The sequence below is a fragment of the Hyla sarda genome, unplaced genomic scaffold (genome assembly GCF_029499605.1).
Source record: "Hyla sarda isolate aHylSar1 unplaced genomic scaffold, aHylSar1.hap1 scaffold_931, whole genome shotgun sequence".
Taxonomy (NCBI): Eukaryota; Metazoa; Chordata; class Amphibia; order Anura; family Hylidae; genus Hyla; species Hyla sarda.
Genome location: NW_026610961.1, coordinates 83,659 through 110,525, shown reverse-complemented (window position 1 = coordinate 110,525; position 26,867 = coordinate 83,659). Strand labels below are relative to the sequence as shown.

The following is a 26,867-nucleotide window of genomic DNA, read 5'->3' as shown; positions in this document are numbered from 1 at the left end:
TCAGCACCCAAGTATACCCAATATACAATCAGCACCCAAGTATACCCAATATACAATCAGTATCCAAGTATTCCCGATATACAATCAGCACCCAAGTATACCCAATATACAATCAGCATCCAAGTATTCCCGATATACAATCAGCACCCAAGTATACCCGATATACAATCAGCATCCAAGTATTCCCGATATATAATCAGCATCCAAGTGTACCCGATATATACAATCAGCACCCAAGTATACCCGATATACAATCAGCATCCAAGTATTCCCGATATATAATCAGCATCCAAGTATACCCAATATATAAAATCAGCACCCAAGTATACCCAATATACAATCAGCATCCAAGTATTCCCGATATATAATCAGCACCCAGGTATACCCGATATATACAATCAGCACCCAAGTATACCCAATATACAATCAGCACCCAAGTATACCCAATATACAATCAGCATCCAAGTATTCCCGATATACAATCAGCACGCAAGTATACCCAATATACAATCAGCATCCAAGTATTCCCGATATACAATCAGCACCCAAGTATACCCAATATACAATCAGCATCCAAGTATACCCGATATTAAATCAGCACCCAAGTATACCCAATATATACAATCAGCACCCAAGTATACCCGATATACAATCAGCATCCAAGTATACCCGATATACAATCAGCACCCAAGTATACCCAATATACAATCAGCACCCAAGTATACTCGATATACAATCAGCACCCAAGTATACTCGATATACAATCAGTATCCAAGTATACCCGATATACAATCAGCACCCAAGTATACCCGATATACAATCAGCATCCAAGTATACTCGATATACAATCAGTATCCAAGTATACCCGATATACAATCAGCACCCAAGTATACCTGATATACAATCAGCACCCAAGTATACCCGATATACAATCAGTATCCAAGTATACCCGATATACAATCAGCACCCAAGTATACCCGATATACAATCAGCACCCAAGTATACTCGATATACAATCAGCACCCAAGTATACCCGATATACAATCAGCACCCAAGTATACCCGATATACAATCAGCACCCAAGAATACCCGATATACAATCAGCACCCAAGTATACCCGATATGCAATCAGCGCCCAAGAATACCTGATATACAATCAGCACCCAAGTATACCCGATATACAATCAGAATCCAAGTATACCCGATATACAATCAGTATCCAAGTATACCCGAAATGCAATCAGCACCCAAGAATACCCGATATGCAATCAGCACCCAAGTATACCCAATATATACAATCAGTATCCAAGTATAACCGATATACAATCAGCACCCAAATATACCCGATATACAATCAGTATCCAAGTATACCCGATATACAATCAGTATCCAAGTATACCCGATATACAATCAGCACCCAAGTATACCCGATATACAATCAGCACCCAAGTATACCCGATATAAAATCAGCACCCAAGTATACCCGATATACAATCAGTATCCAAGTATACCCGATATACAATCAGTATCCAAGTATACCCGATATACAATCAGTATCCAAGTATACCCGATATACAATCAGTATCCAAGTATACCCGATATACAATCAGCACCCAAGTATACCCGATATACAATCAGCACCCAAGTATACCCGATATAAAATCAGCACCCAAGTATACCCGATACACAATCAGTATCCAAGTATACCCGATATACAATCAGTATCCAAGTATACCCGATATACAATCAGCACCCAAGTATACCCGATATACAATCAGCACCCAAGTATACCCGATATACAATTAGTATCCAAGTATACCCGATATACAATCAGCACCCAAGAATACCCGATATACAATCAGCACCCAAGTATACTCGATATACAATCAGCACCCAAGTATACCCGATATACAATCAGCACCCAAGTATACCCGATATACAATCAGCACCCAAGAATACCCGATATACAATCAGCACCCAAGTATACCCGATATAGAATCAGCACCCAAGTATACCCGATATACAATCAGCACCCAAGTATACCCAATATATACAATCAGTATCCAAGTATACCCGATATACAATCAGCACCCAAGTATACCCGATATACAATCAGCACCCAAGTATACCCGATATACAATCAGCACCCAAGTATACCCGATATACAATCAGCACCCAAGTATACCCGATATACAATCAACACCCAAGTATACTCGATATACAATCAGCACCCAAGTATACCCGATATACAATCAACACCCAAGTATACCCGATATACAATCAGCACCCAAGTATACCCGATATACAATCAGCACCCAAGTATACCCGATATACAATCAGAATCCAAGTATACCCGATATACAATCAGCACCCAAGTATACCCGATATACAATCACCACCCAAGTATACTCGATATACAATCAGCATCCAAGTATACCCGATATACAATCAGCACCCAAGTATACCCGATATACAATCAGCACCCAAGTATACCCGATATAAAATCAGCACCCAAGTATACCCGATATACAATCAGCACCCAAGTATACCCAATATATACAATCAGCACCCAAGTATACCCAATATATACAATCAGTATCCAAGTATACCCGATATACAATCAGCACCCAAGTATACCCGATATACAATCAGTATCCAAGTATACCCGATATACAATCAGCACCCAAGTATACCCGATATACAATCAGCACCCAAGTATACCCGATATACAATCAGCACCCAAGTATACCCGATATACAATCAGCACCCAAGTATACCCGATATACAATCAGCACCCAAGAATACCCGATATACAATCAGCACCTAAGTATACCCGATATACAATCAGCATCCAAGTATTCCCGATATACAATCAGCATCCAAGTATACCCGATATATATAATCAGCATCCAAGTATACCCGATATATACAATCAGCACCCAAGTATACCCGATATACAATCAGCATCCAAGTATTCCCGATATATAATCAGCATCCAAGTATACCCAATATATAAAATCAGCACCCAAGTATACCCAATATACAATCAGCATCCAAGTATTCCCGATACATAATCAGCACCCAGGTATACCCGATATATACAATCAGCACCCAAGTATACCCAATATACAATCAGCACCCAAGTATACCCAATATACAATCAGCATCCAAGTATTCCCGATATACAATCAGCATGCAAGTATACCCGATATACAATCAGCATCCAAGTATTCCCGATATACAATCAGCACCCAAGTATACCCAATATACAATCAGCATCCAAGTATACCCGATATACAATCAGCACCCAAGTATACCCAATATATACAATCAGCACCCAAGTATACCCGATATACAATCAGCATCCAAGTATACCTGATATACAATCAGCACCCAAGTATACCCAATATACAATCAGCACCCATATATACCCGATATACAATCAGCATCCAAGTATACCCGATATACAATCAGTATCCAAGTATACCCGATATACAATCAGCACCCAAGTATACCTGATATACAATCAGCACCCAAGTATACCCGATATACAATCAGTATCCAAGTATACCCGATATACAATCAGCACCCAAGTATACCCGATATACAATCAGCACCCAAGTATACCCGATATGCAATCTTCGCACAAGAATGCCTGATATACAATCAGCACCCAAGTATACCCGATATACAATCAGAATCCAAGTATACCCGATATACAATCAGTATCCAAGTATACCCGATATGCAATCAGCACCCAAGAATACCCGATATACAATCAGCACCCAAGTATACCCAATATATACAATCAGTATCCAAGTATACCCGATATACAATCAGCACCCAAGTATACCCGACATACAATCAGTATCCAAGTATACCCGATATACAATCAGTATCCAAGTATACCCGATATACAATCAGCACCCAAGTATACCCGATATACAATCAGCACCCAAGTATACCCGATATAAAATCAGCACCCAAGTATACCCGATATACAATTAGTATCCAAGTATACCCGATATACAATCAGTATCCAAGTATACCCGATATACAATCAGTATCCAAGTATACCCGATATACAATCAGTATCCAAGTATACCCGATATACAATCAGCACCCAAGTATACCCGATATAAAATCAGCACCCAAGTATACCCGATGTACAATCAGTATCCAAGTATACCCGATATACAATCAGTATCCAAGTATACCCGATATACAATCAGCACCCAAGTATACCCGATATACAATCAGCACCCAAGTATACCCGATATACAATCAGTATCCAAGTATACCCGATATACAATCAGCACCCAAGTATACCCGATATACAATCAGCACCCAAGTATACTCGATATACAATCAGCACCCAAGTATACCCGATATACAATCAGCACCCAAGTATACCCGATATACAATCAGCACCCAAGAATACCCGATATACAATCAGCACCCAAGTATACCCGATATACAATCAGCACCCAAGTATACCCGATATACAATCAGCACCCAAGTATACCCAATATATAAAATCAGTATCCAAGTATACCCGATATACAATCAGCACCCAAGTATACCCGATATACAATCAGCACCCAAGTATACCCGATATACAATCAGCACCCAAGTATACCCGATATACAATCAGCACCCAAGTATACCCGATATACAACCAACACCCAAGTATACTCGATATACAATCAGCACCCAAGTATACCCGATATACAATCAACACCCAAGTATACCCGATATACAATCAGCACCCAAGTATACCCGATATACAATCAGCACCCAAGTATACCTGATATACAATCAGCACCCAAGTATACCCGATATACAATCAGCACCCAAGTATACCCGATATACAATCAGCACCCAAGTATACCCGATATACAATCAGCACCCAAGTATACCCGATATACAATCAGCACCCAAGTATACCCAATATATACAATCAGTATCCAAGTATACCCGATATACAATCAGCACCCAAGTATACCCGATATACAATCAGCACCCAAGTATACCCGATATACAATCAGCACCCAAGTATACCCGATATACAATCAGCACCCAAGTATACCCGATATACAATCAGCACCCAAGTATACCCGATATACAATCAGCACCCAAGTATATCCGATATACAATCAGCACCCAAGTATACCCGATATACAATCAGCACCCAAGTATACCCAATATATACAATCAGCACCCAAGTATACCCAATATATAAAATCAGTATCCAAGTATACCCGATATACAATCAGCACCCAAGTATACCCGATATACAATCAGTATCCAAGTATACCCGATATACAATCAGCACCCAAGTATACCCGATATACAATCAGCACCCAAGTATACCCGATATACAATCAGCACCCAAGTATACCCGATATACAATCAGCACCCAAGTATACCCGATATACAATCAGCACCCAAGAATACCCGATATACAATCAGCACCCAAGTATACCCGATATACAATCAGCACCCAAGTATACCCGATATATAATCAGCACCCAAGTATACCCAATATATACAATCAGCATCCAAGTATACCGGATATACAATCAGCACCCAAGTATACCCGATATACAATCAGCACCCAAGTATACCCGATATACAATCAGCACCCAAGTATACCCGATATACAATCAACACCCAAGTATACTCGATATACAATCAGCACCCAAGTATACCCGATATACAATCAACACCCAAGTATACCCGATATACAATCAGCACCCAAGTATACCCGATATACAATCAGCACCCAAGTATACCTGATATACAATCAGCACCCAAGTATACCCGATATACAATCAGCACCCAAGTATACCCGATATACAATCAGCACCCAAGTATACCCAATATACAATCAGCACCCAAGTATACCCGATATACAATCAGCACCCAAGTATACCCGATATACAATCAGCACCCAAGTATACCCAATATATACAATCAGCACCCAAGTATACCCAATTTATACAATCAGTATCCAAGTATACCCGATATACAATCAGCACCCAAGTATACCCGATATACAATCAGCACCCAAGTATACCCGATATACAATCAGCACCCAAGTGTACCCGATATACAATCAGCACCCAAGTATACCCGATATACAATCAGCACCCAAGTATACCCGATATACAATCAGCACCCAAGTATTCCCAATATATACAATCAGTATCCAAGTATACCCGATATACAATCAACACCCAAGTATACCCGATATACAATCAGCACCCAAGTATACCCGATATACAATCAGCACCCAAGTATACCTGATATACAATCAGCACCCAAGTATACCCGATATACAATCAGCACCCAAGTATACCCGATATACAATCAGCACCCAAGTATACCCGATATACAATCAGCACCCAAGTATACCCGATATACAATCAGCACCCAAGTATACCCGATATAAAATCAGCACCCAAGTATACCCGATATACAATCAGCACCGAACTATACCCGATATACAATCAGCACCCAAGTATACCCGATATACAATCAGCACCCAAGTATACCCGATATACAATCAGCACCCAAGTATACCCGATATACAATCAGCACCCAAGTATACCCGATATACAATCAGCACCCAAGTATACCCGATATACAATCAGCATCCAAGTATTCCCGATATATAATCAGTATCCAAGTATACCCGATATATAACCAGTATCCAAGTATACCCGATATACAATCAGCACCCAAGTATACCCGATATACAATCAACACCCAAGTATACTCGATATACAATCAGCACCCAAGTATACCCGATATAAAATCAGCACCCAAGTATACCCGATATACAATCAGCACCCAAGTATACCCGATATACAATCAGCACCCAAGTATACCCGATACACAATCAGCACCCAAGTATACCCGATATACAATCAGCACCCAAGTATACCCGATATACAATCAGCACCCAAGTATACCCGATATACAATCAGCACCCAAGTATATCCGATATACAATCAGTATCCAAGTATACCCGATATACAATCAGCACCCAAGTATACCCGATAAACAATCAGCACCCAAGTATACTCGATATACAATCAGCACCCAAGTATACCCGATATGCAATCAGCACCCAAGTATACCCGATATACAATCAGCACCCAAGAATACCCGATATACAATCAGCACCCAAGTATACCCGATATACAATCAGCACCCAAGTATACCCGATATACAATCAGCACCCAAGTATACCCAATATATACAATCAGTATCCAAGTATACCCGATATACAATCAGCACCCAAGTATACCCGATATACAATCAGCACCCAAGTATACCCGATATACAATCAGCACCCAAGTATACCCGATATACAATCAGCACCCAAGTATACCCGATATATAATCAACACCCAAGTATACTCGATATACAATCAGCACCCAAGTATACCCGATATACAATCAACACCCAAGTATACCCGATATACAATCAGCACCCAAGTATACCCGATATACAATCAGCACCCAAGTATACCCAATTTATACAATCAGTATCCAAGTATACCCGATATACAATCAGCACCCAAGTATACCCGATATACAATCAGCACCCAAGTATACCCGATATACAATCAGCACCCAAGTATACCCGATATACAATCAGCACCCAAGTATACTTTATATACAATCAGCATCCAAGTATACCTGATATACAATCAGCACCCAAGTATACCCGATATACAATCAGCACCCAAGTATACTCGATATACAATCAGCACCCAAGTATACCCGATATACAATCAGCACCCAAGTATACCCGATATACAATCAGCATCCAAGTATACTCGATATATACAATCAGCACCCAAGTATACCTGATATACAATCAGCACCCAAGTATACTCGATATACAATCAGCACCCAACTATACTGGATATACAATCAGCACCCAAGTATAACCGATATACAATCAGCATCCAAGTATAGTCGATATACAATCAGCACCCAAGTATACTCGATATACAATAAGCCAATCAGCACCCAAGTATACCCGATATACAATCAGCACCCAAGTATACCCGATATACAATCAGCACTCAAGTATACCCGATATACAATCAGCACCCAAGTATACTCGATGTACAGTAAGCCAATCAGCACCCAAGTATACCCGATATACAATCAGCACCCAAGTATACTCGATATATACAATCAGCATCCAAGTATACCCGAAACACATTGGGCACCTAAGTAAATTAGAAACACCTAAAACACAATCGGCACCCAAGTCTACCCGAAATACAATAGACACCCAAGTCTAACCGAAACACCCAAAATACTAATGGCACTTAAGTATACCCAAAATACATAGAAACATAGAATGTGTTCAGGTGAGAACCATTTGGCCCATTTAGTCTGCCCAATGTATCAGCTCCCAAGTTTACCCCAAATTCTACTACATGGATCACAGGAACTAATAGTTTTGTGGGTGTTTTTTCTTTTTACACTGGGGCAGTTAATAAACATGAATAAGCCCCTCCCAATTATTTTTAAATTGCTCTCTCTTTTCCCATAAAAAAATAAATAATAATAATTAACAAATTTGGTATCACTGTGTGTGGAAATGACCGATCCCGTAAAATAGAATGGTATTGATCCCTCATGGTGAACGGCGTAAAAGTAAAAATATACCAAATGGAAGAATTGCGGATTTTTGGTCATTTCATATATCTGAAAATAAAATAATAAAAAAATTACCAAAAAGTCCCATCAGAAAAAAATCGTCACGTTACAAAACTACAGATCACGGCACAAAAAATGACCCTCATACAGCCGCGTGTACGGAAAAATAAACGGTATAGGGTCATAGGAGGAGGATATTAAGTAGACTCATTTTCTTACAAAAGTCAAAATGGGGCAAACTGACCATAAACCAACAGGAATGGGGGTAGACAGTCCAAGATCGTACACAGGAGAAACTGGTCCGGTCCTAGGGGATGAGACAGAGGCAAAGTCCAGTAGACAGGCAGGGTCAGGACCACAGGGGCAGCAGACAGACAGAGACCTAGCAGTACTTAATACACAACTTTGCTGAGGCCAGGAACAGCACATGTGGCAGACTTGTATAGAGAGTTCTTGGCTGCGATTGGGGGAGGATCCAATAGTGAGAGCACCCTTTTTCTATAAGATTCAGCCAGTACTTGTGCACAGACCCTAGTGGATAGATGAAGAACAGCAGCAGGATACACTCCAGAGCAGCAAGACCAGGAACCATGGCAGACACAAGGCAAAGAAGATGTCGCACGATGCTGGTAAGGACCAGAACACATGGAACACTGGTGGTGGCCAACCAGCAGCATTACAGTAAAGAGGAGGAGGATACAGAGGAAGAAGAGCATGATGAGGAGTATTAGGATGATGATGATTGTTTTGATGATGATGATGACTATGTCGGTAATGATGATGAGGACGATGTCGGTGATGAGGATGGATGATGATTCTGTCGGTGATGAGGATGGATGATGATTGTGTCGGTGATGAGGATGGATGATGATTGTGTCGGTGATGAGGATGGATGATGATTGTGTCGGTGATGATGAGGATGATGATTGTGTCGGTGATGAGGATGGATGATGATTGTGTCGGTGATGAGGATGGATGATGATTGTGTCGGTGATGAGGATGGATAATGATTGTGTCGGTGATGAGGATGGATGATGATTGTGTCGGTGATGAGGATGGATGATGATTGTGTCGGTGATGATGAGGATGATGATTGTGTCGGTGATGATGAGCATGATGATTGTGCCACTTTCCCAGTAATCTCAATTATTCTCTCTGCTCTGTTACAGGTCAGTCAGTTCTACATCAATCAGACTTGTAAGTTTTCACTGCTGGAGCCTGCGTTACATTGTGGTGATAAGAGATGAGCGAACTTTTGAAAAATTCGATTCGGCTGGTCCGCTGAATTAAAAAAAAAATTTGATTTGATCCAAATTTATTTGCGACAAATCTATATTCAAAAAGGCTATTTCTAGCCTACATACAGCCTCTATAGGGGTATAGAACACTTTGCTGTGTCCTAAAACGCATATGGAGTGTGCTGGGGTAGTGAAATAATACTGTTATTCAGAATAACATGCAGATTACCGGCATCGCTCTTAGAATCACTGCCGCACAGCAGCACAATGACAGAGCCTGGTGGTGACATCAGCAAGAGGAGACCATATAGTGACTGAATGGCACAGCGTGGAGGTGTTGGCAGCATGAGGAGACCATATAGTGACTGAATGACACAGCGTGGACATGTTGGCAGCATGAGGAGACCATATAGTGGATGAATGACACAGCGTGGAGGTGTTGGCAGCATGAGGAGACCATATAGTGGCTGAATGACACAGCGTGTAGGTGTTGGCAGCATGAGGAGACCATATAGTGACTGAATGGCACAGCCTGGAGGTGTTGGCAGCATGAGGACACCATATAGTGACTGAATGACACAGCGTGGAGGTGTTGGCAGCATGAGGACACCATATAGTGACTGAATGACACAGCGTGGAGGTGTTGGCAGCATGAGGAGACCATATAGTGGCTGAATGACACAGCGTGGAGGTGTTGGCAGCATGAGGACACCATATAGTGGCTGAATGACACAGCGTGTAGGTGTTGGCAGCATGAGGAGACCATATAGTGACTGAATGGCACAGCGTGGAGGTGTTGGCAGCATGAGGAGACCATATAGTGGCTGAATGACACAGCGTGGAGGTGTTGGCAGCATGAGGAGACCATATAGTGGATGAATGACACAGCGTGTAGGTGTTGGCAGCATGAGGAGACCATATAGTGGCTGAATGACACAGCATGGAGGTGTTGGCAGCATGAGGAGACCATATAGTGGATGAATGACACAGTGTGGAGGTGTTGGCAGCATGAGGAGACCATATAGTGGCTGAATGACACAGTGTGGAGGTGTTTGCAGCATGAGGAGACCATATAGTGACTGAATGGCACAGCGTGGAGGTGTTGGCAACATGAGGAGACCATATAGTGGCTGAATGACACAGCGTGGAGGTGTTTGCAGCATGAGGAGACCATTTAGTGGCTGAATGACACAACGTGGAGGTGTTGGCAGCATGAGGAGACCATATAGTGGCTGAATGACACAGCGTGGAGGTGTTGGCAGCAAGAGGAGACCATATAGTGACTGAATGACACAGCGTGGAGGTGTTGGCAGCATGAGGAGACCATATAGTGGCTGAATGACACAGCGTGGAGGTGTTGGCAGCATGAGGACACCATATAGTGGCTGAATGACACAGCGTGTAGGTGTTGGCAGCATGAGGAGACCATATAGTGACTGAATGGCACAGCGTGGAGGTGTTGGCAGCATGAGGAGACCATATAGTGGCTGAATGACACAGCGTGGAGGTGTTGGCAGAATGAGGACACCATATCGTGGATGAATGACACAGCGTGTAGGTGTTGGCAGCATGAGGAGACCATATAGTGGATGAATGACACAGCGTGTAGGTGTTGGCAGCATGAGGAGACCATATAGTGACTGAATGGCACAGCGTGGAGGTGTTGGCAACATGAGGAGACCATTTAGTGGCTGAATGACACAACGTGGAGGTGTTGGCAGCATGAGGAGACCATATAGTGGCTGAATGACACAGCGTGGAGGTGTTGGCAGCAAGAGGAGACCATTTAGTGGCTGAATGACACAGCGTGGAGGTATTGGCAGCCTGAGGAGACCATATAGTGGCTGAATGACACAGCGTGTAGGTGTTGGCAGCATGAGGAGACCATATAGTGGATGAATGACACAGCGTGGAGGTGTTGGCAGCATGAGGAGACCATATAGCGGCTGAATGACACAGCGTGGAGGTGGCTGAAGAATGAGTAGACATCAGGGCTTCACAATCCCTAAGATTAAAAGATGAATTTTGAAATTGAAATTGAAGATTTCTGATAGCTATTGCTACCATAAATTTCTTTAGGCCCAGGCCCAGCAGCATCAGTGAACCATATAGTGGCTGAATGACACAGCCTGGAGTTGGCGGAAGCATGAGGAGACCATATAGTGGCTAAATGGAACAGCCAGGAGTTGGCGGCAGATGAGGAGACAATAGGGCCTTACAATCTCTAAGAATGAAAGATAAATTTTGAAATTTCCATTGAAGATGTATGGTACCTAGTGCTACCATAAACATATATATGTAATGTCCTAGGCCCAGCAGCATCACTAAACCATATAGTTACTGAATGACACAGACTGGAGCTGGCTGAAGCATCAGCAAACCATACATTGGATGAATGACACAGCCTGGAGGTGGCAGAAGCAGCATCAGGAGTCCTGAAAGTGTGGTGGGTGGAAATTACAGTACCTGGTGACGAAGGTGGGTGAAAAAAGGTCTGATGTGGAGGAATGTCTGTAACTGGGGAGCAGCGCCTTAAATCTGTTTGGCACTATCCATATTTGTGAAGTGTTGGTGTGGCACCATGGTCAATCTACTCTGAGGCATCTGTCATTGGTGGCTCGAAATCCTGGCTGATCCATCCCTGATTCATCTTCACAAAGGTCAGTCTCTCCACGAGTGGCCTCTGCCGCACTAAGCATGGCACACTACTGGCCGGGCAGGACAGCTTTTCCAGGGCAAACTCTGCTAGTTGCGGCCATAAATCAAGTTTGGCTGCCCAGAAGTCCAGCGAATCTTCAATGTTTGTTGGCATGGCCATGTCAAGGTATGCCACCACCTGCTGGTTCAGGTCCTGCTCCATGTCTACCTGCTGCTGATGAGTTGCTTCACTATGCGGGTGAAGACTTAGGCTCATCAGCGACTGTAGACTTAGGCTGTTGATAATAGAGCTGGTACTGCTCCTGCCACCCCACCCCTCCCCAGCAGCCATGGCAGTGGAAGGTGAGCGCAGAGGGCCCTCCAAGTCAGACCTGCTGGTGGATGGACGATGGCGCCGATAGGCATCGGCCAACTGACTACGTAGAATCTCTCTGTAGTAGGTCAGTTTTTCCTCCCTCTCAGTGAGTGTAAAAAAGGTCCCAATTTTGTGCCGGTAGCGAGGGTCTAATAAGGTGGAGAGCCAGAAGTATCCAGCTGCCGAATGGTAATGTGGTGTCCCGATACCGGATTGCATCCGTTACCTTGTGGTGAGGTCCCCAAAGTCAGAGTCCCTAGGTACCAGTGGGATCCTCATCTATAGTTAGCCCCTAGTCACCCCTTTAATAATTAAAATTATCCAATTTCTAATTGTCTATATGTATATAAAGTGTACTTACCTTGTTGTAGTGTCGCGGGACCTGCGGGTCACGTGATGCATTCCAGAACTCTATGGTTTTTACTCAAGGACCTTTGGAGGTAGTCAGGGGATCACCCACCATGCTTTGTAACGGTGAGTGACAGCTGACATGGACCAATCCAAAACGGCCCTGCCCATATAAGGGAGCGGCGACCATTAATCTCTCTTTCCTCGCGGGCTGCTGATGAGGATGGATCTGCGCAGCTGTCATCGGCAACCACTAGGCCAAAGCCTTGCGGCAGCGGCCATCATTCCAAAACTGTGAGTTACTTCAATTCCCTATTACTCCGCAAGATCACTGGACCTAAACAGACCCCTAAATCCAGCGGATCTCTGCAAAACCTAATTCTACTAATCTCAGGATAACTTATCGGTCCTAAGCACCTGTCAGTCCCTGCCGCGCTGATAATAGACTCTGTTACTAAGACTGTTACCGTTACTGAATGTACCGCAATTCATCAGTAAAGTTCCTGCAAGTTCATGTTCAGCACTGCCGTGGACAATCATTTATTTCTGCATGCACCTATCGTTTCTGGGAAGGGTGGCGATAGGCCTAGCAACTACCTCAGCTTATTAACCCTCACCCTGGTGTCACGAGTGACAAGGGTTAAATTAACCCCTCATATTCCAACACAGCAACACCCCAACTACACAATACCCCACAAGGGCTACCACAATGACAATTCGGCTGTCACTACACAACTGAGCATGCATTGTGCCATTTGTGCAAGTGACTCGGAGGGACTCCCTGCCTCCATCTCCACTGTATACTGCCACGGTGTGTCTGGGTCCTCTGTCTCATCTTCCTCATAACCCTCCAGCTCCTCTGACTGCTCCTGCTCCTCCTCTCCTGTCAGATGACTAGAAAAACCACCCATTTGGCGAAACCTAAACTGTGCTCCACTGTGTCCATCCCCATCCCCCTGTTCCTCCAGTTCAGCCCCCACAGGGCTCATGTGGCCATGAGATGTAGTCGCAACGTCTCCAGTGCTGTGATCAGCCATTGTTTCCAACATGTGTTATAGGAAATGAAGCAGTGGAATGATGTCGTTCATGCTGTAATCCAGGTGACTTACAAATAATGTGGCTTCCTCAAAGGGCCTCATCAAACGGCAGGTGTCACGTATGAGCTGCCACTGGTTGACATTGAAGTTACACAGAAATCAAGAAATCGGTGATGGCTTTTCTTTGTTCGTATAGTCTGTCCAACATATGGAGGGTGGAATTCCAACGTGTGGAAACGTCACAAATAAGACTATGTTGTGGGATACTGTTCTGACGCTGCAGCTCAAGGAAGGTGTGCTTGGCGGTGTACGAGTGGCTGAAGTGCATGCAGTTTCCTTGCCATTGTCAGGATGTTTTGCAAATGGGGTGAAGACTTCAGGAAGCGCTTGACAACCAGATTCAACACGTGTGCCATGCAGGGCGCATGTTTCACACTTCCTTGTCGCAGCGCAGACAAGATGTTCTTCCCGTTGTCGGTCACCATGGTTCCCATTTCCAGATTTCGTGGAGTAAGCCATACTCGGATTTCTTTATGAATGAATTTTAGCATTTCCTCCCCTGTGTGACTCCATTCGCCAAGGCAAACCATGTGAAGAACAGCTTGACACCGCCGTGCCCTACACACATGGTACGATGAAGTGGAGTGCAGTGGAGGCCGAGGACACGGTGGAGGATGACGAGGCGACGTTGCACACTGTCACAGGACCAACTACCTGAGAGCGAGAGCGTGGAGGAAGAAGCGGTGTGACCTGCCCAAGTTGCTGTTGTGGCTGTGCAAGAACCACATTTACCCAGTGAGCCGTAAAAGACATGTATTGTCCCTGCCCGTAGTAACAGCTCCACACGTCGGCGCTGTCGCGCACTTTTGAACGCACTGACAGGCTCAAGGATGGCCCACCTTCTCTTGTACAAACTTATGCAGGGCTGGTACTGCCTTCGTCACAAAGAAATGACGGCTTGGGACTCTCCACCTCGGCTCGGCACAAGCCATCAATTCTCTGAAAGGTGCAGAGTCCACCACTTGAAAAGGGAGGGACTGCAACACCAGCAGGAGCACAGGAGCACATTTAACTTCTGCACCGTTGGATGAGTGGGCGCATACTGTTGTCTCTTGGACATGGCTTCGTCGATGGATTGTTGGCGGAATGGCTGACTAAAAGCGGGAGAAGCAGGAGCGACAGAAGGAGAGTTTGACACAATGCTCCCTTCGACTGAGGTGGTGGAGTCTTGGCTGGATGAATGAGGGAGCGGCTGGCCACTGGGTGATGCAGCAGGCTGGACCACTACATCGGAGCCACGGATATCCCAGGCCGCTTTATGGTGGCGAAGCATGTGTTGACGCATGTGTCTTGTTGTCCTGTGATGTGTCTTGTTGTCCTGTGATGTGTCTTGTTGCCCTGTGATGTGTCTTGTTGCCCTGTGATGTGTCTTGTTGTCCTGTGATGTGTCTTGTTGTCCTGTGATGTGTCTTGTTGTCCTGTGATGTGTCTTGTTGCCCCGTGATGTGTCTTGTTGCCCTGTGATGTGTCTTGTTGTCCTGTGATTTGTCTTGTTGTCCAGTGATGTGTCTTGTTGCCCTGTGATGTGTCTTGTTGTCCTGTGATGTGTCTTGTTGCCCCGTGATGTGTCTTGTTGTCCTGTGATGTGTCTTGTTGCCCTGTGATGTGTCTTGTTGTCCTGTGATGTGTCTTGTTGTCCTGTGATGTGTCTTGTTGCCCTGTGATGTGTCTTGTTGTCCTGTGATGTGTCTTGTTGCCCCGTGATGTGTCTTGTTGCCCCGTGATGTGTCTTGTTGTCCTGTGATTTGTCTTGTTGTCCTGTGATGTGTCTTGTTGTCCTGTGATTTGTCTTGTTGTCCTGTGATTTGTCTTGTTGCCCCGTGATGTGTCTTGTTGCCCCGTGATGTGTCTTGTTGTCCCGTGATGTGTCTTGTTGCCCTGTGATGTGTCTTGTTGCCCTGTGATGTGTCTTGTTGCCCTGTGATGTGTCTTGTTGTCCTGTGATGTGTCTTGTTGTCTTGTGATGTGTCTTGTTGTCTTGTGATGTGTCTTGTTGTCCTGTGATTTGTCTTGTTGTCCTGTGATTTGTCTTGTTGCCCCGTGATGTGTCTTGTTGCCCCGTGATGTGTCTTGTTGTCCTGTGATGTGTCTTGTTGCCCTGTGATGTGTCTTGTTGCCCTGTGATGTGTCTTGTTGTCCTGTGATGTGTCTTGTTGTCTTGTGATGTGTCTTGTTGTCCTGTGATGTGTCTTGTTGCCCTGTGATGTGTCTTGTTGTCCTGTGATGTGTCTTGTTGCCCTGTGATTTGTCTTGTTGCCCTGTGATGTGTCTTGTTGTCCTGTGATGTGTCTTGTTGTCCTGTGATGTGTCTTGTTGTCCTGTGATGTGTCTTGTTGTCCTGTGATTTGTCTTGTTGCCCTGTGATGTGTCTTGTTGCCCTGTGATGTGTCTTGCTGTCCTGTGATGTGTTGTGTTGTCCTGTGATGTGTCTTGTTGCCCTGTGATTTGTCTTGTTGCCCTGTGATGTGTCTTGTTGTCCTGTGATGTGTCTTGTTGTCCTGTGATGTGTCTTGTTGTCCTGTGATGTGTCTTGTTGTCCTGTGATTTGTCTTGTTGCCCTGTGATGTGTCTTGTTGCCCTGTGATGTGTCTTGCTGTCCTGTGATGTGTTGTGTTGTCCTGTGATGTGTCTTGTTGTCCTGTGATGTGTCTTGTTGTCCTGTGATGTGTCTTGTTGTCCTGTGATTTGTCCTGTTGCCCTGTGATGTGTCTTGTTGCCCTGTGATGTGTCTTGCTGTCCTGTGATGTGTCGTGTTGTCCTGTGATGTGTCTTGTTGTCCTGTGATGTGTCTTGTTGTCCTGTGATTTGTCTTGTTGCCCTGTGATGTGTCTTGTTGTCCTGTGATGTGTCTTGTTGTCTTGTGATGTGTCTTGTTGTCCTGTGATTTGTCTTGTTGTCCTATGATTTGTCTTGTTGTCCTGTGATGTGTCTTGTTGTCCTGTGATGTGTCTTGTTGCCCTGTGATGTGTCTTGTTGCCCTGTGATGTGTCTTATTGCCCTGTGATGTGTCTTGTTGCCCTGTGATGTGTCTTGTTGTCCTGTGATCTGTCTTGTTGCCCTGTGTTGTGTCTTGTTGTCCTGTGATGTGTCTTGTTGTCCTGTGATGTGTCTTGTTGCCCTGTGATTTGTCTTGTTGTCCTGTGATGTGTCTTGTTGTCCTGTGATGTGTCTTGTTGTCCTGTGATTTGTCTTGTTGTCCTGTGATGTGTCTTGTTGTCCTGTGATGTGTCTTGTTGCCCTGTGATTTGTCTTGTTGTCCTTTGATTTGTGTTGTTGCCCTGTTGTAGTGTCCCGGTACCGTATCCTGTACTTTACCTGTATAGAGGTCCCCATAGCCAGAGTCCCTAGGATGTCGGGGTCCCTCTTGTCTAGTCATCCCCTTGTCACCTCTCACTTAGTCAGTAGATATATAGTAATTCTATTTGATATTTATATAGCTATAGGTATAGAAACTGTATATATTTGGTTATTTACCTGTACGGAGCGTAGCAGGACCTGTGGGTCACGTGATCAGGTAGAAACTATGGTTTTGCTTAAGGACCTTTGGAGGTCCCCGTGACGTGTTCACCCACCATGCCTTGTAACGGTGAGTGACAGCTGACAGGGACCAATCCAAAACGGCCCTGCCCATATAAGGGAGCGGCGGCCATTAATCGCGCTCTTGTTCCTGCGCTGCTGATGAGGATGGATCTGCGCAGCTGTCATCAGCAGTAATCAGGCCTAAGCCTTGCGGCAACGGTCATCTCTCAAATCTGTGAGTTACTTCAATCCCTATTACCTCAGCAAGATCACCGGACCTAAATATTCCCCTAAATCCGGACGGATCTCTGCACCAATCCTAAATCTAATAACTCTTTGGATAAGTCAATGGTCCTCAGCATCTGTCAATCACTGCTGTGCTGTATAGAAACTGTATTACTAAGACTGTTGCTGTTAATTGGATGTACTGCAAGTACCTCAGTAAAGTTTATACAAGTTCAAGTTCATCTCCATTGTGGACCTTCATTCATTTAAGCATGCACCTATCGTTTCTGGGAAGGGGGGCGATAGGCTGGAGATTTACCTCAGCGTATTAACTCTCACCCTGGCGTCACGAGTGACAGGGGTTAAATTAACCCCTTATATTCTGAAGCAACACCACAACTACACTATACCCCCCAAGGGCTATCACACTGTGATTTGTCTTGTTGTCCTCGGATGTGCTGTGTTGTCTTGGGATTTGTCTTGCTGTCCTGTGATTTGTCTTGTTGTCCTTTGATGTCTTGTTGTCCTGTGATGTCTTGTTGTCCTGGGATTTGTCTTGTTGCCCTGTGATGTGTCTTGTTGTCCTGGGATTTGTCTTGTTGTCCTGTGATGTCTTGTTGTCCTTAACTTTTATTCTAACAAAATAAAGAAAATTGTGCTCAGTGGCCACTAGGTGGCAGTGACGTATTAAAAATACAGCACTGTGTATGGACGTTGTTGGGTATATTTATTATGCTATATAGCATGTATAGGTATATAAGCTGATTTTATTCAAATATTTATTATTAATAATCAGCTAGCTGGTTGTACAAGCCAATATTTTCACTTTCAAGATACCCTACATCCAGCATTGGTATGTTAGCTGGCTATTTTTGATATTTTTGCCGCTAGCTTTTATTACAGCCTTCTATACATTTCTTAGATCCAATATCACAGTACTGAGCTAAAATATACCCAACAACCTCCATACACAGTGCTGTATTTTTTATACGTCACTGCCCCCTAGTGGCCACTGAGCACAATTTTCTTTATTTTGTTAGAATAAAAGTTAAGTTATAAACAAATAAAACATTTTTGGGGTGCCTCTAGTCAGGGTTCTCCCTGATGGGATTTATTTCCCCAAGGAATTTTTGTTGTGATTATTAGTTGCCCGGAGACCCCCAGGGGGAATCTTTTTGGTAGTACTGTTGTCCTGTCATGTGTCTTGTTGTCATGTGATTTCAGGCAACAGCATGTTCCAGAATAACTGCACCTACGACTTGTTAGGACCAAATGGAAACCTCATATACCAGGCAACTGAGAATCGGGAATGCTGTGGACCTCGGATGGATGTCAGAGTCCAGGACACTCAGGGATACAATGTCCTCCACCTGCTTATACCTTCTGAATGCTGCAGCTGGGAAACAAAAGTAAGTCACAAATATACAACAAATATACAACATGTAGACCAAGGTCTACGATACAATGGAGGAAAGTTATTATAGATCATTCAGTCTGGAATTCAGGATGGACAAGAGCAGTGTAAATTGAGGTCTAGGTCTTTCTTAGGATGGGTGAGATACAAGGTCTAGATCTTAGGATCGGTGAGGCACAAGGTCTAGGTCTTAGGATAGGTGAGATACAAGTTCTAGGTCTTAGGAGCGCATAGATACAAGGTCTAGGTCTTAGGATCGGTGAGACACAAGGTCTAGGTCTTAGGATAGGTGAGATACAAGTTCTAGGTCTTAGGATGGGTGAGATACAAGTTCTAGGTCTTAGGATGGGTGAGACACATGGTCTAGGTCTTAGGATCGGTGAGATACAACGTCTAGGTCTTAGAAGCGCATAGATACAAGGTCTAGGTCTAAGGATGGGTGAGATACAAGGTCTAGGTCTAAGGATGGGTGAGACACAAGGTCTAGGTCTTAGGATCAGTGAGATACAAGGTCTAGATCTTAGGATGGGTGAGATACAAGGTCTAGGTCTTAGGATGGGTGAGACACAAGGTCTATGTCTTAGGATCGGGGAGATACAAGGTCTCGGTCTTAGGATCGGTGAGATACAACGTATAGGTCTTAGGAGCACATATATACAAGGGCTAGGTCTAAGGATGGGTGAGATACAAGGTCTAGGTCTTAGGATCAGTGAGATACATGGTCTAAGTCTTAGGATAGATGAGATACAAGGTCTAGATCTTAGGATCAGTGAGATACAAGGTCTTGGTCTTAAAGGAAATCTGTCACCAGTGTCACCTACACTAACCTGTTGGTACTGACAGGTAGTGCAGGTGACACTGATGACAACCATACTCACCTTGTCCCTTTCCGTGGTGGAGATCTTCGTTAATCTTCTTCATTAGCTCCACTCCGGGCACCCGGCTTGGGGCATGGGCAGAGCTTAGTGACGTCACAACTGCTGTTCTCTCACAGCATGACCAGCAGGGAGCAGCAGCGGTGATGTCGCTAAGCTCTGCCCCATGCCCCAAGCCGGGTGCTCGGAGCAGAGCTAAAGGAGAAGATTACCAAAGATCCCTGTCATGGAACAGGACAAGGTGAGTACTACTGAAATCAGTGTCACATGCACTATCTGTCAGTACCGACAGATAGTGCAGGTGACACTGGTGACAGATTTCCTTTAAGATGAGTGAGATACAAGGTCTAGGTCTTAGGATCAGTGAGATACAAGGTCTAGGTCTTAGGATCAGTGAGATACAAGGTCTAGGTCTTAGGATAAGTGAGATACAAGGTCTAGATCTTAGGATCAGTGAGATACAAGGTCTAGGTCTTAGGATCAGTGAGATACAAGGTCTAGGTCTTAGGATCAGTGAGATACAAGGTCTAGGTCTTAGGATCAGTGAGATACAAGGTCTAGGTCTTAGGATAAGTGAGATACAAGGTCTAGATCTTAGGATCAGTGAGATACAAGGTCTAGGTCTTAGGATCAGTGAGATACAAGGTCTAGATCTTAGGATCAGTGAGATACAAGGTCTAGGTCTTAGGATCAGTGAGATACAAGGTCTAGATCTTAGGATTAGTGAGACACAAGGTCTATGTCTTAGGATCGGTGAGATACAAGGTCTAGGTCTAAGGATCAGTGAGATACAAGGTCTAGGTCTTAGGAGCCCATAGATACAAGGTCTAGGTCTTAGGATGGGTGAGATACATGGTCTAGCTCTTAGGATCGGTAAGATACAAGGTCTAGGTCTTAGGATCAGTGAGATACAAGGTCTAGATCTTAGGATCAGTGAGATACAAGGTCTAGGTCTTACGATCAGTGAGATACAAGGTCTAGGTCTTAGGATGGGGGAGATACAAGGTCTAGGTCTTAGGATCGGTGAGATACAAGATCTAGGTCTTAGGATCAGTGAGGTACAAGGTCTAGGTCTTAGGATAGTGAGGTACAAGGTCTAGGTCTTAGGATAGTGAGATACAAGATCTAGGTCTTAGGATCAGTGAGGTACAAGGTCTAGGTCTTAGACCTTGTATCTCACCGATCCTAAGACCTAGACCTTGTATCTCACTGATCCTAAGACCTAGACCTTGTATCTCCCCCATCCTAAGACCTAGACCTTGTATCTCACCCATCCTAAGACCTAGACCTTGTATCTCACTGATCCTAAGACCTAGACCTTGTATCTCACTGATCCTAAGACCTAGACCTTGTGTCTCACCCATCCTTAGACCTAGACCTTGTATCTCACCCATCCTTAGACCTAGACCTTGTATCTATGCGCTCCTAAGACCTAGACGTTGTATCTCACCGATCCTAAGACCTAGACCATGTGTCTCACCCATCCTAAGACCTAGAACTTGTATCTCACCCATCCTAAGACCTAGAACTTGTATCTCACCTATCCTAAGACCTAGACCTTGTGTCTCACCGATCCTAAGATCTAGACCTTGTATCTCACCCATCCTAAGAAAGACCTAGACCTCAATTTACACTGCTCTTGTCCATCCTGAATTCCAGACTGAATGATCTATAATAACTTTCCTCCATTGTATCGTAGACCTAAGACTTATCAGGACAACAAGGAGTAGGAAACTGGAAGCTGGATATCGCGCTGCTGTGTAATGGATATGGACAACTCTCCGGTAAGTTTAAACATTTATTAAGCATACACACAACGTGTTTCAGGGAATTAATGTTCCTTTCATCAGGCGTAATATCCAATAAAGAAACATACACGGAATTTAACAGGTAGTTGAATGACGTATACAGGAAATGATGTTATCCACAGTCATTTAAAACAATCCATAATATATGTGAGCGCAAGAAAAAAATTAATCAAAGGTGTATATGCAGGATGGGTGAGATACAAGGTATAGGTCGTAGGATGGGTAAGATACAAAGTGTCGGTCGTAGGATGGGTGAGATACAAGGTGTAGGTCGTAGGATGGGTGAGATACAAGGTGTAGGTCGTAGGATGGGTGAGATACAAGGTGTAGGTCGTAGGATGGGTAAGATACAAGGTGTAGGTCATAGGATGGGTGAGATACAAGGTGTAGTTCGTAGGATGGGTGAGATACAAGATCTAGGTCTTAGGATCGGTGAGATACAAGGTGTAGGTCGTAGGATGGGTGAGATACAAGGTCTAGGTCGTAGGATGGGTGAGATACAAGGTCAAGGTCGTAGGATGGGTGAGATACAAGGTGTAGGTCGTAGGATGGGTGAGATACAAGGTCTAGGTCTTAGGATGGGTGAGATACAAGGTCTAGGTCTTAGGATCGGTGAGATACAAGGTCTAGGTCGTAGGATGGGTGAGATACAAGGTGTAGGTCGTAGGATGGGTGAGATACAAGGTCTAGGTCGTAGGATGGGTGAGATACAAGGTGTAGGTCGTAGGATGGGTGAGATACAAGGTCTAGGTCTTAGGATGGGTGAGATACAAGGTCTAGGTCTTAGGATCGGTGAGATACAAGGTCTAGGTCTTAGGATCGGTGAGATACAAGGTCTAGGTCTTAGGATCGGTGAGATACAAGGTCTCTCTATACAAACCAAGTGCGTATATATGTCCACACATATCAATTGCATATAGTAATCAAGCATGTACATTTCTATGTGTATATGATATTTTTTATACTTGACATATGTATAATTTTTCTTCCTGTCTATATGTATATTTATAGGTTCGTATATATTAGCATTTATTAACTAACTATGCATAGACACAGATATGTTTCTGTGCACACACACCCACTTCATTTAATAACGCTCTGTAATTGAACCTCTCTACCTGGCAACTTTTCAATTTTTAGCTTTACCCTATGGTTCTTTTTAAAACTACCCTATGTGTCTTTCATACATCCGTCCAGAAGGTATACACCTTCCACATGTTTTTAGATGTATTTATTCTTTTAGAACTGTAAGTGGACCTGAGGAAGGCATCAGTGGATGCCGAAATGTGTTGTCCTCAAAACACCAATAAAGTTTTTATTGTCCTGTGCTACTCGAGTCCTCATTTATCGACCATACACTGAGCAGTGCCTCACCAAACCATTTTTTTCCTATCTATACTCCCATTGCCTTTCTATTGGACACCTCTCTGGGTGATCCAATACAGGTAAGAGAGCAGCAGCCAGCACACCTCGCACACCGCTGCCTTCGGTAGCGCAGGTACATACAAGGTTGGTATATCACCTGAGTGTGGTGGAGGGTACACACCAGTGGATACACCTCACCAGGGAGCGACCCCTGTATTTTTCATCCCTTCTCTCATGCAAGGTCTAGTTCTTAGGATCGGTAAGATACATGGTCTAGGTTTTAGGATCAGTAAGATACAAGGTCTAGGTCTTAGGAGCGCATAGATACAAGGTCTAGGTCTTAGGATCGGTAAGATACAAGGTCTAGGTTTTAGGAGCACATAGATGCAAGGTCTTGGTCTTAGGATCAGTGAGATATAAGGTTTAGGTCTTAGGATCAGTGAGATACAAGGTCTAGGTCTTAGGATCAGTGAGATACAAGGTCTAGGTCTTAGGATCAGTGAGATACAAGCTCTGGGTCTTAGGATCAGGGAGATACAAGGTCTAGGTCTTAGGATCGATAAGATACAAGGTCTAGGTTTTAGGAGCACATAGATGCAAGGTCTTGGTCTTAGGATCAGTGAGATATAAGGTTTAGGTCTTAGGATCAGTGAGATACAAGGTCTAGGTCTTAGGATCAGTGAGATACAAGGTCTAGGTCTTAGGATCAGTGAGATACAAGCTCTGGGTCTTAGGATCAGGGAGATACAAGGTCTACGTCTTAGGATCAGTGAGATACAAGGTCTAGGTCTTAGGATCAGTGAGATACAAGGTCTAGGTCTTAGGATCAGTGAGATACAAGGTCTGGGTCTTAGGATCGGTGAGACACAAGGTCTAGGTCTTAGGATCGGTGAGATACAAGATCTAGGTCTTAGGATCGGTGAGATACAAGGTCTAGGTCTTAGGATCAGTGAGATACAAGGTCTTGGTCTTAGGATCGGTGAAATTCTAGGTCGTAGGATCGGTGAGATACAAGGTCTAGGTCTTAGAATCGGTGAGATACAAGGTCTAGGTCTTAGGATCAGTGAGATACAAGGTCTAGGTCTTAGAATCGGTGAGATACAAGGTCTAGGATCTTAGGATCGGTGAGATACAAGGTCTAGGTCTTAGGATCAGTGAGATACAAGGTCTAGGTCTTAGGATCGGTGAAATTCTAGGTCGTAGTATCGGTGAGATACAAGGTCTAGGTCTTAGAATCGGTGAGATACAAGGTCTAGGATCTTAGAATCGGTGAGATACAAGGTCTAGGTCTTAGGAGCGCATAGATATAAGGTCTAGTTCTTAGGATAGGTTAGATACAAGGTCTAGGTCTTAGGATGGGTGAAATACAAGATCTAGGTCGTAGGATGGGTGAGATACAAGGTCTAGGTCTTAGGAGCGCATAGATACAAGGTCTAGGTCTTAGGATCGGTGAGATACAAGGTCTAGGTCTTAGGATTGGTGATAATACAAGGTCTAAGTCTTAGGAGCGCATAGATACATGGTCTAGGTTTTAGGATGGGTGAGATACAAGGTCTAGGTCTAAGGATCAGTGAGATACAAGGTCTTGGTCTTAGGATCAGTGAGATACAAGGTCAAGGTCTTAGGATCAGTGAAATACAAGTTCTAGGTCTTAGGAGCGCATAGATACATGGTCTAGGTCCTAGGATCGGTGAGATACGAGGTCTAGGTCTTAGGATCGGGGATATACAAGGTCTAGATCTTAGGATCGGTGACATACAAGGTCTAGGTCTTAGGATCAGTGAGATACATGGTCTAGGTCTTAGGATCGTTGAGATACAAGGTCTAGGTCTTAGGATCAGTGAGATACATGGTTTAGGTCATAGGATCGGTGAGATACAATGTCTAGGTCTTAGGATCGGTGAGATACAAGGTGTAGGTCTTAGGATGGGTGAGATACATGGTCTAGGTTTTAGGATCGGTGAGATACAAGGTCTAGGTTCTTAGGATCGGTGAGATACATGGTCTAGGTCTTAGGATCGGTGAGATACAACGTATAGGTCTTAGGATCGGTGAGATACAACGTATAGGTCTTAGGATCGATGAGATTCAACGTATAGGTCTTAGGATCGTTGAGATACAACGTATAGGTCTTAGTATTGGTGAGATACAACGTATAGGTCTTAGTATCGGTGAGATACAACGTATAGGTCTTAGTATTGGTGAGATACAACGTATAGGTCTTAGTATCGGTGAGATACAACGTATAGGTCTTAGTATCGGTGAGATACAACGTATAGGTCTTAGGATCACTGAGATACAACGTATAGGTCTTAGTATCGGTGAGATACAACGTATAGGTCTTAGGATCACTGAGATACATGGTCTAGGTTCCGGGGTCCTTCTGATGTCACTTTTTGATGTTCTTCAGTTACAGGTAATTGACGCCTCGGGTCAGCTCCTCGGTTACATAGAACAGAACTGGTCCTTTTCTTCTGCATCTTTCGACATCCTGAACCGTTAAATCAGATCTGTCTAAAAGTGAAAGGACCGGGATGGGGAGAAGGCTTCATGTCTGACCGAGTCTTCCAGGTTAGTCTCCAACTATTAGAACTGAACGCCCATTCCTCCCGATCATTATCTTAGGGATTCTACACTATGGAGATGTTCTAGTGTCTGAACACATGGGGTTCCTGGGTGTCAGCAGAGGAGACTGTGGGGCCCCTCTATCTGTATAGAGTAACATGACGCTTCTCTCTCCCCCCCATGCTCCAGGTGCTGTCAGCTGATAAATCCTTTATGGTAGGCCACATAACCCGAGTGTGGAAAGGAATTAGCAAGGAAATGTTCTCCAGAGAAGATCAGTTTGTGGTACAATTCCCACCAGACCTGGAAGTTTCCATGAAGGCCATCCTGCTATCCTGCACCTTACTGATCGTGAGTATGAGGAGATGTCACGATCACACCCTATCGGTCCAGCCAAGACGCTAGAGAGAGTGTAATGGTGCAAGGGTTAAAGCCACCAGACCTCTGGGTATACACTACTAGTCCCAGCAAGTCACCAAATTAACCCTTAGATAAACATGTTTCCACCAGAGCTGCCTTCAGAAAGGTGAGCTCATATATTTAGAGATCAAAGGCCAGAGCTGATTAATTAAACATTTAATCTGATAAAAGGTATCACAGTGCTAAATATATAAAAATACAGGAACAAATGACATAAAGGTATAACAATATATGAAAGAGTTTAGCAAGACAAGTTCAGCAAACAAAAGATGAAGTTCTTACAGCATGATGAT

The 26,867-nt window shown here is 44.0% G+C and overlaps 1 pseudogene; it reads left to right on the top strand.

The window, feature by feature from the left end:
* Positions 1–12,363: 12,363 nt before the first annotated feature.
* LOC130350007 (phospholipid scramblase 2-like) overlaps positions 12,364–26,867 on the top strand; it is a 39,058-nt pseudogene continuing 24,554 nt past the window's right edge.